The sequence below is a fragment of the Numida meleagris genome, chromosome Z, assembly GCF_002078875.1.
Source record: "Numida meleagris isolate 19003 breed g44 Domestic line chromosome Z, NumMel1.0, whole genome shotgun sequence".
NCBI lineage: Eukaryota > Metazoa > Chordata > Aves > Galliformes > Numididae > Numida > Numida meleagris.
The window spans coordinates 34,243,776-34,253,424 of NC_034438.1; positions in this window are offsets into that span (position 1 = coordinate 34,243,776).

The following is a 9,649-nucleotide window of genomic DNA, read 5'->3' on the forward strand; positions in this document are numbered from 1 at the left end:
GTAAAATCCGAAGGCAGCTTGCTGAATTGTAGAACATAGAACAAAATTGAGTAACAAAGCAAAGTATTATACAGGCATGTATCTGCTTATACACAGATGCTGGACAGAAAAATTAATTGTAAACAGAGCCATAGATGAGGATTTTAACTGACTGCCCTAGGAGAGAAAAATCAACTGTAAATAAGAGCATCTGTACTCTCCATAGAGACTGGGCTTTGTAAATTGTCAGTGCCTCTGCTTGTTTCCCATAAGCACAACCGTGGCTAGACCTCTGTGTGCCTGAACTGTCCTACAGTCCATGTAAGTCACGATGGAAATTAGTTAGCAATAATGCTAATAGAGCTGACCACTGGGGAGGGAGAAAGGTGGAACCCAGAGAAAACTCTGTTACTATGTACGCCATAGAACACATGTTTAATCAACTTCCTCACCCAAATTCTGTCTGGCCCACTTTCCGATTGCTGCTTCTGTTATCCCCAGTGTGCAACAAGTTGCCTAGAAAGGCACATTTCTGATGAGAATTGTTAGTTTAAATAAAGCAAAGACCTACAGAGAGACAACCCAAATGTTTTCTCAAAATGCAGAAAAAATCTTGCATCTTCTTGCCTGTGCAAACCTGCAAACAAACCATGTATTTTAAGGCTCTAGTTACTATTTGTCAAATGTACAAATGACATACGATGTATTTCTCTTAAGAAATTCAAGATGCTGACAGACATAGCATCAGACCCTACAGTATCTGGGCGCTCTCTGAATCTCAGCGTTGACAAGAAGTTGGTCCCTGATCACTTTGTTTCTTAGCTGCCAGGACTTGCTCATGTCCTGCTTTCCTCTGCTACAGGAGATGTGATGCAGGGCTTCATTCAGTATTCTAATTATTTCAGGGCTCTTAAATGTTTCCAGGCACCTGGATCATTATTTAGTATGGAAGAATGTGCCCCAAGTGACTAAGCTGTGAGAGGAAACATGCTGTGTGTAATGGCTTTGTATTGACTGTAGAATCACAGAACCACAGGATATTCTGAGTGGGAAGGGACCTATAAGGATCATGGAGTCTAACTCCTGGCTCTGCAGCATGGCACACTTGACTTCCAGTGTAGAAGCTAGATTGTATCTGCCATGTTATCACATAGGTTAATTGGTTCAATCTGTGACATATCAACATTCGTCTTTCTGAAGTACTCCTTGTCAGCACCTTAGGTGTCAAAATCCAGACTCCTTTTTTAAGTATATAACCTACTTCTCTGCATTGTTTTTAGAATTCTAAAAGAAGCCCTGAATCCTGCAGTTTTTTTACATAACTTAGTAACTAGTCATATATCTTCTTTGTATGCTAGAATTCTTTGCATTCTATAGTTGTTGTGCATACTTCTGCCAGAGTCTGAAACTGTATACTGAAATAATCCCAATTATCTTTGGAAAGTTACCAAAGGAGTTACTCCACCTCTTCTTCATAGCGCCTTTCAAAACATTGAGGTACTGTGGCTCTGTCTCTCTTTCAGTTTTCCCAAATATCTTTGGTTTTGCCAGGATTCTCACTTCAATGCCAAAGTAAGTATAGTGCCCTTAACTTTGTTGCATGGATTCTGTTAATTCAGTTAGTCCTGTAAAAATTATTTTTCTTCTATTACACAGATTACACGAAACATATTCTTACAATTACAGAGTGATCAGCTTAATACATACTAGAGAAGAAGGAAAATACCTGCAGCTCATAAGAGAAAAAAAAATTCTAAGAAGTTGTATTACTGCTCGTGTTCAGTATAACCTTTGTATCAGCAGGAAGCCTGGAGAATTCAAGTTGCTCAGCGACCCTGGAAGTTCTTATTGAATGACTCTTATGGGAGCGGATAGAATGTAAAAGATGCAGATAAAGAAAAGACTACAATACAGACAGAGCATAGCAAACTTGTGTTAAAAGATAAAGTAATCAGTAAATATTCAAGTACAAAAGGGGGAAAAAAAGCGTAAAGAAAAAGTAGACATTTCATCTAAAAAGATGAAAATTATTCTAAAACACTTGTAGTGAGACAGTGCTTTCTGAATAGGATATAAAACCAGATGAACTTTACAGAGCAGACTGAAGGACTGCTTTGGGAAGAAAGTTCAAGACAGGAGGAATGTTATCTCTGTGCTAAAACTGTGTTTTAGTATTTCATTGACTACTAACAAAGCTATCTTGATGTGTGTAAGGCAGTTGGATAGGGTAATACCAAGTTAAGTAATTAAATATGAGTTTTAAGGCTATATCTCCTGGCATCAATCTGCTTTTATGACATTGTCCAATCATCTCTCATTTCTCTGGCACAATGCAGTATCTGATTGGCCTCCTCACCGCTGAACTGAAAAAAGAACCTGTCTGTATGGTTCAGCCCTATTCTCATTCTTTTCTATCCCTAGTTGTTATTTCATATCATCTCCTATGTCATCTTCTGCTAAATGTGGCAATTTCCTTGTGATCCTAGATCTCCATTGTTTCTGGCACAGATATGGAGTGAGGTCATCTCTGCTCAGTTTGTTTGAGTTGTGCAGCTGTGTGGAGAAAACAAATGCACTAATCTGAAGGAAAGGAGGAGAGGGTGCAAGGAGGAGAAACCCAGAACTGCGGGGAGCCAGCTTGGGTGCCCCTGTGTTCTGGAATCTAGCACACTGTTTTTCTTATGCCATAGGAGAGCCTTTAGAGGCACTCTCCACATTGCCTGGTAGCTTTTCTGTCAGTGAGCTCCCAGAGGTTGCTGGGACATGCTGAGGCAAGAAAAAATGGTGTAAAGGATGTGTATTGTTTTTGGTCAGAAGTAATATCAATTACTGGCATTAATGGCTGCTTGAAGAAATCACTTAAAAGCTGGAATGTAAAGCAAGTACTTTGCTAGAAGTCTTTGTGAAATAAAAGGGAGGGAGGGCTGTGGAGGAAGGGGCTGTCAGCTTGTGGAAGGTGTTTCACTGACACTGAGAAACTGCTAGGTTGCTTATGAAGGAATGGAAAGCAGGCTGTGAATAATAACCTTACTGGTAGGCAAGAGGGAAGAAGTCATAAGCAGACAGCTGGCTGCTGGGACAGACTGTGAGGGCAAAAATCTCAGAGGAAAAGCGGGAATTGTGAGAGGAAGATGACCTACTTTGTTGTAGAAACCCATCTAGCACTGCAATGTGATTTTCCACATAAGCATGTTGGAGTGATGCACACATTGTACTTATTCCTACAGGGGTGTGATCTGCTTAACTGACAGTGGAGAGAGCAGTAATCACAGGGTCCTAAACAAACAGATAACAGGATCCATATTGTACCATCCCTACTTGCACAGTGCTCCACAGAGAAATGGTGTGGTCCTGCTGACCACAGTGCCTGGGCTGTCTTTGCTGTTTGCTTTGCTAAATCTTTTCTGGTCTCCTTTGCTAAGAGGAGAGGGGTTGATCAATACTGTCAAAAAGTATTGCTTTTAAGAAGTCATAGAAGAATAGAGCTAGAAAGGTTCTTCAGAAGTCATCTAAACCTCTACCAGCTCAAAAGCAGCCTCAGCCTTTCAGGAGCATCCCTGGAAGATCCTTGTCTAGCCTGTTCTTCAGAACTTCAAGGGTTCCAGCTGTCCGCATCTGGTTCCAGTCACATCAGCAGAACAAAGCTGCTGGACAAAGAAGCTGCAAGTACTTAACTATCAGCATGTTTGTATTGCACATTTTGTATTCAATAGGGAAAGGCCTCTCTGGTGTCCTACTCCTGCACTGCTGGCTGTGCCAGAGCTTTGAAAGCACAGAAACACCCTGATTACTGGACCAGCCAGTTTGCCAGCTCTGTAATTATAGTAAAAGGCATAAGTCAGGCAAAGTCTGGGAAGATTCCAACTTAGCTTTATATTCTGAATTATATTCTTAAAAAAAAAAAAAAAAAAAAAAGGAAGGAAAGAAAAAGAACAATGCATCATGAAAGAACTTAAATAATTATGTGAGGCCTAGTACATCATCCTCTAAAAACATATAGGTGCAGTGATGACATGAGTTTAACTAACCCACTTTTGCAGTCCAACTAAAATCTAATCCAGGAGAACGGAGTGCACAATGGCAGCCGTCCTTGAAGTCTCATTACGGTATTTGGAATAAGTCACTGCAATATGTAACAGTGCGAGCAACAGATTAATTCATGACCTGGGTTGAAGAATCTGTTTCTGGAACTTGTCCTTGCTAGTTTTATTAAATATGATGTTTTATCTTGATTTCTGTAAGCCCTTGGCAGTCCTTAAGGGCACTGGAAAAATGAAATGTCAAACCCATGAATAGAATCATAACTTGCCCTGGCCCATTCTTTGTATCTTTGTGTATGTTCTGTATTTTATAATTAAGGATTTTGTGAGAAATCTTCAACTTCTAAGTTGCTGTGCTAATACACTGTGTCTCAAACTGTATCTCCAAATGCTGTCACTTGTGGTTTTCCTGACATTCTTGAAGCTGTTGAACTGATTTTTGCAGCTATGTTAAAGTAGTGTACCACCTTTGCAAGGCAGTGTAAGTCCTGCCTCTGCTGGCATGAGATAGAGGATTCTAGTGCCTTGAAATGATCAATGGGATTGGTCTGCCACATTCATGTGTGTATTTGTGGGCATCCTTTCAGCTGCTGTTGTATGCATATCCCACACCTCCAGACTGTTGCTGATTAATTACCACCTGATGAGGCTCTGGCTCACTGCTCATATCTTGTTAGGGAAATCTCCATAAAATTCAGTGATGCCCTTCTGCTCATCAGAAATCAGAGTTTCAGATGTGTAGACAAGACAGACAGCCTCCAGGTATATGACTGTGAGTCTTTCACCAAGATTTTGAAAGAACAAAATAGTTGTGTTGAAATGCTGCATCTCTTTAACCTGTAGGAAAGTGAGACTTCTAGTGCTGGATCACATGCATACGTGGATGGGATGTTTCAGACTGTTGGTCACTCATGCCAGAGCACTCTGAATTATTTCTGTTCATTACACTGAAACAAGAGATACACCTTTGAGCTAGAAGGCAGCAGTCTGTGATGTTTCTGTGGTTACCGATACCACAACCTATGCACAGAATTAAGGCAGATCATCAAGGATTTTGAATGACCTTCCCTTCAGTCATTCAGGAGGACGAGGCTCCTGTCTCCTGGCTTCTGAACTGCAGCACAATATCAACTCCCAGAAACTACAAGCTACTTACAAAGCTGCAGGGATGTGACCTTGTCAAAATGAGGCTTACGTATCACAGGTTCATGGATAATTACAGAAGCCTGTACCAGGTTTCCACCGCGGGGTGTCTTCACTCAGCTGAGATCATGAGCAGTGGATGGGGAGAGCAGCACATCTTCTCCACGGGCACAAGTGAGAGGAACAGAGTTAATGACACAGAACAACACCTCAGAGCGCAGAGTGTGAGGCACCCAGCAAAGGGTTGGCTGCTTCCGCTGTGTGTCAAACAAGTGGGCACTCCTGACTTCACGCTCTGTGTTCCTTTCATGTCATTTCCCAAATTGTAATGGACAGCACTATGTATTTCCACAGAGGGAAAGGGATGATTAGTCTGGGGAGAGAAAAAGCTTAGTATGCCAGAGAGGAACGGTGATGTGTTTTGCCAGTATAAGTTTTTGCTTGTCTGCACAAAGGAAGAAATGCTGTACAGAGAAAAGCATACAGAGAAGGGAAGAAAAAAGACAGTTTCATAACTGATGTTGTTGAGAGTGTTTATGATGATTTGCAGAGATCGTGGCACCCAACAGCCTCGTCCTCTCGCCTTACTGTTCTGTGCTTTTTCCTCCAGTCTTCCCACACTGTTCTGCTGCTGACCTGATGTGTGGTTGTCTGGTTTGATATTTCTTTGAATTCACTTTTCCAATCTCTTTTTCTCTCTGCAGCAAATGAAACTGCCATGTCCTAGCTTTCAAGGCAGTGCCTATGGCAGCAGTTTTTCAGTCTTTAATTCTTTGCCTGTGACTGCAGCAGTTCTTTGTCAGTGACTAGAGCACCAAAAAATATTACAGAGACGGTTCAAGGAATGATCTGCCTTTGCCCAAAGGGAAAGGTGTTATTTCTCTTGCAGGCTTCTATTTAAGGACAATGCTATCTGGGTGCAGCCACGATACGTGCCTGGCTGCAAAGACACCTTATAGCAACGAGGACCACAAGCTAATTGTTCAGTGTGAGAGTGTGCTCCTTTTTTCTGAGTGCCAAATCTTTTGACTTGCTATTTTTATACTGGGGGAACAATAAGTAATACATCTCAAGATCTGTCTGTCTTCAAATAAATGTTCAGCTGATAATTACCTACACTGCAGAAAAGTAATTAAGAGAATTTGAAAATGTATGTTTTACTCCATTCAGTAGTGAGATGCAAGGTGTTGCATTAAGTATTCAATGATTTTTTCTTCTAATAAAGGTAGGCGTTTAGGTAAGCAAGAAATTCTTACAGTTTTAATTAACTATTACTTATCTCTTGCTTATCTTACACAAGAGATATGTATTACCTGTTGGTTTCTTTCTGGAAGCTTAGACATGCCCTTTGCAATACAATTCATCATCTTTGTAACTCACTGATGACTGCAGCAATCAAAGCTTTAGCGTAAGCAGGACAGTGACAACTGCTACACAGAGTGGAATACAGATTGGAGAAAATCATGGAAGTCTTTCCACCTGGCAGCCCTGACTGGCATTTTTGGCAGTTTTAAATATAATATTAGAGATAAGGGCCCACATGCTGCACTAGCTATGTTACCTATTGCATCTAAGCATTCTTTAAGACATATTTGCAATGTTGGGAGTTTCAGCCCATTTAGTACCTTACCTGGATTTAGAAACACAGGGAACAGAAAAGCAGTCGGTGCTGTCACTTTTGGTTACCATTTACCTTGAATCCATGGGTTATGGCATCAGGATTGTGTGAAAAAATATAGATAGAGAAAATCTCTAGACTGTGGAAGTTAAGTTTGAGATTACTGGCAGAATTTTGCAGCTGAATGTCAGGTGAGGTACTTGGTGGGAGCTCACATCAGGCTTTCCCTGTGTGGAACCATCTGTTTTTTTGTTGGTTTTTGTTGTTTTTGTTTGTTTTTTTAATGCAAAACTGGCATAATGAAATATGTGATTAACCCCTAAGCAGTACATAGCAGTAACCACACTAGTTGAAAGGAATGGATGTCTTAATTGAAAAATCTGAAATATTCTGCAACTTTTACACCGTTCCCTTTACTCCTTCCTTGTTTGACTCCAAATGCTTGTTCTAGGAATAGGATGACTCGCATAACAGAAAACTGGGGTGAATGTAGGCCTGCGTGGCATAATTTGTGACAGTAGAAATACTCTTCTTAAATAGTTGTATGGACATGGATCTTGTTTTAAAACCAGAGGGATCCAGTACACCTTACAAGTTCAAAATACAGATGAATGGATGAGACATTGCTTTCTAAATACACCTCAGTATCTGACTAAAAAAGGATGCATGTTAGCTGATAGAGAACGTGAAACAGATACTTGTATCATACAATATAGGTACTTCCTTGTTTCTCATGTCACAGAGTTGTGGGCTTTTTTTTGAAGATGTTAAACTCCTGTTAAATACTAAAATGGGATATTATTGGTGGTTCTCATCATCTAACTATGGAAAAGAGCAGCCGTAGTATGCAGGATGCAGGCAATCAAAAGTATTTCTCTCAACATGTCACCATACAGTCTCTGGAAGAAGCATGGGGTTCTGTTCATTTGGCGTTGGTTTTGTGGCAGGGGAAAGGGTGGGAATTATAGCTGCTAATTGCTTTTGGGTCTGAGCCTTATAAATAGCCCGGTTACATCATCTCACTTTCCAAAACTTTTGGTCTGAACTGTTCCCCAGCACAGCCCCAGGGGAAGGGAGCTCTGAGGCTGTGATCTTGCAGGGGTCGCTCCTGCACCAGGAGAAATCACTATAGGGAATGGAAGAACCTGGGAACTTGAGTGGGAGGAATAAATCCCAGCCTGGTAGCCTTCTGTGATGTAATCAACCAGCTGGGTAGGTGGGGAGGGAAGAGGTGGATGTTCTGCACCTTGACCTAAGTAAGGCCTTTGTGGGAGAAGGCATGGGATAGATGAATGGACAGTGAGACGTGTTGAGAACTGCCTGACTGACAGAGGTCAGAGAGTTGTGATCAGTGGTACAGAGACTGTTTGGAGGCCTGTAACTAGTGGTGTTCCCCAGGGGTCAGTACTGGGTCTGATCTTATTCAACATCTTCATCAGCGACCTGGATGAAGGGATAGAGTCTAATCTCAGCAAGTTTGCTGATGATACAAAGCTGGGAGGAGTGGCTGACACACCGGCAGGCTGTGCTGCCATTCTACGAGACCTGGACAGACTGCAGAGTTGGGTGGAGAGGAAGCTGATGAAGTTTAACAAGAGCAAATGTAGAGTCCTGCAACTAGGAAGGAATTACAACATGCATCAGTGCAGGTTAGGGGCTGACCTGCAGGAAGGAGCTCTGCGGAGAAGGACGTGGGTGTCCTGGTGGATGACAGGTTTGCCATGAGCCAGCAGTGTGCCTGCATGGCCAAGAAGGCCGAAGATATCATGGGGTGCATTACAAAGAGTGTGTCTAGCAGGTTGATAGTGACGATCCTCCCTCTCTCCTCTGCCCTGGTGAGGGCACATCTGCAATACTATGTCCAGTTCTGGGCTCTTCAGTTCAAAAAAGGCACGGAACTACTAGAGAGAGTCCAGTGGAGCACAGCAAAGATGATTAAGGGCCTGGACCATCTCCTGTACGATGAAAGGCTGAGATACCAGGGTCTGTTCAGCCTGGAGAAGAGAAGGCTGAGAGGGGATCTCGTTACTGTTTATAAATAAAGTGCAGGAAACGAGCTGATGAAGGTGGACTCTTCTCGGTGGTGAGCAACAGTAGAACAGGGGGCAACAGGCAGCTCATGGGACCTGAATTATCTTCAAGGCCTTCACCTTTCTCTCTAATCTTAGTGAAAACAGCCAGTGAGTAAAATACAAGAAAAATTCCTCATGTGAAGAGGCAAAGGCATCCCACCTTTCCTTATGAAATCATATGAGTGTTTTCAAGGAAATGGAGAAGACAGAGAGATTTGGGTAATATATTTGCTGTTGATCCTCTTACTTTGACTGCATCAGACTTCATACTATCAGGATATTTCTTCATTACACCTTGCAAGACTGCAATAATTGTCTAAAATGAACAACTGTCTTTTTTCCTACAACCATATAATGAATTTGAACTCCATGTACTATCTCCCCAGCCTTTTGGTTCATTAAGAAGCACTGCACAAATTTTACTCGTGTGTGTTTTTAATCTTTTGTCTTCACTAATGGATAGAATTGATACTATTTCTGAAAGCAGCAGCTCAACAACAGCTGACTCCTCTAAGATGCAAAGTGATTCCTTTAGACTCATTCATGGAGCATCTACTACATCTCCTGATGTGAAGCGGATGGAGATTTTGCTGAGGGCAAGACCAAGGCTGTAAAGACTGCACTGTGAGCAAGTCTAGCTGGATAGTTTACTCAGGCTGCACTATAACATTGAAGAGAATACAGGCTTCAGATGGAATTGTGCACACTAGTTATAGGGGGGTAAAGAATTATGGGCATGAAGAAACAACATGAGATACTGTGTCATGCAGAAGTTGAGATGTCCCCCTCCCTCTCTG